The following is a 1,680-nucleotide window of genomic DNA, read 5'->3' on the forward strand; positions in this document are numbered from 1 at the left end:
TGTAATGTCATGCTGCCATCTGCAGTATTTTATTTCAGTATTTTCACCCAAACGGGAATTTTAATGAGCTCTATAGACATGTGGTCATTCTATTGAGGGAGAAACAGTTTGCCAGCACAACAGTAAGAGAAAGTTTTTGACCAATATTTTCCCTTTAGTCACGGTCCCGATTCCTTCCCACCCACACGCACCATTTTTAAGTTTGTTCTGTTTCTTGATGCTTTTGTACATGTGGTGATGTTCAATTTGAAAGTGAATCAACGTGCTGTACCTAGTAGAGGGGCCCTGAAACTGCTCAGAAATACTGTGATTCGGTGTCGGCTCACACGCATGCAACTGCTAAGGGGGCAGCAACGGGTGGGATGTGGCCACAGCAGGGGTGAGACCCTAACTCCAGCGAAGCCCAGTTTTTAAAAAAAAAAAATTTGGTAAATTTGGGAGTTAAGGAATCTACAGGGAGTACTATCTTCAGGAGGACACATACTAAAATTAGACTGATATGGAGAAGATCAGCATGGCTCCTGAGCAGGGATGAGGCACAAATTCCTGAAATGTTCCATTATTTACGTATATTCTAAGGGGATGTATTAATTTGCTAGGGCGGCTGTAACAAAGTACCACAGACTGGGCCACTTAAACCACAGAAAATTATTGTCCCACAGTTCTGGAGGCTGGAAGTCCAAGATCAAGATGTCAGCGGGTTTGGTTTTTTTCTGAGGCCTCTCTCCTTGGCTTAGAGATGGCCGTCTTCTCCATGTCTTCACAGGGTCTCCCCTCTGTGTGTCTGTGTCCTAATGTCTTTTTATAAGGACATCAGTCATTAGATTAGGGCCACCTCATTGAACCTTAAATACCTCTTTAAAGACCTGTCTCCAAATACAGTTACATTCTGAGCTACTGGGGGTGAGGACTTCAACCTATATATGGAAAGAGGGGATACAATTCATTCCATAACAGGAAATAGGTTAAATAAAGTATTTGCTTCTAATGTTTGGATCTAAAATGAAGAGAATACAATAAGAAACAAGGCATTAGGATGCCCAGAAAGAGAAAAGGAAGGGAGAGAGGGAGGTGAAGGAAGGAAGGAAGAGAGGGAGGGAGGGAGGAAAAAGCTTGGAGAATGGCTAGAGTCTAAATTGGTCCAAACAAGAGACCTTACTTAAGGAATTCGCCCCATCTATACCTACTAGGAGGAGGAAGAAGTCTAAAACAAGAGAAGACGGTGAAAACTGGATGATCCCAGCCATTAAGGCCACTCATCTTTGCCTGTTATGCCCTATACAGTCCAGTAGTGTCTTGAAGCTGCAATGTCACTATGGCTACCAAATATTCTATTGCTCTGAAGCTGTCCAAGAAACCAGACACTCAGCAGATCCCAGCAAAAACTGCCCCCAGAAGTGTTCTTTTAAGTTTTCCCTGGAGATTTAATCCAAATCGAGCAAACTAGAAAAATATGGATTTGCTATTCTCGAGAGGTGTTAACGGTTCATTGCTGACCACTGTGGTCTGCAGTGTCTCTTGAAGACAGAATGTTTTGTGGCTTTTCCTGCCCTGATATAGTGGTTTCCACTAAAGCATCAGCCTGATATTTCACTGTTTGGCTGCTCCCGTACCACCGTAGTAAAGGACAGTTATACCTATTCCCTAATCTATTATTTCTCTTAACAAGTGGAGCAGCGG

The 1,680-nt window shown here is 43.0% G+C and overlaps 1 non-coding gene across 1 annotated transcript; it reads left to right on the forward strand.

Moving 5' to 3' along the window:
* Window positions 1–459: 459 nt before the first annotated feature.
* On the forward strand, window positions 460–566 carry LOC137766929 (U6 spliceosomal RNA). Its single transcript, XR_011074455.1, has one exon. It is a non-coding gene; the product is annotated as a U6 spliceosomal RNA (small nuclear RNA).
* Window positions 567–1,680: the final 1,114 nt, after the last annotated feature.

The sequence above is a fragment of the Eschrichtius robustus genome, chromosome 6 (genome assembly GCF_028021215.1).
Source record: "Eschrichtius robustus isolate mEscRob2 chromosome 6, mEscRob2.pri, whole genome shotgun sequence".
NCBI lineage: Eukaryota > Metazoa > Chordata > Mammalia > Artiodactyla > Eschrichtiidae > Eschrichtius > Eschrichtius robustus.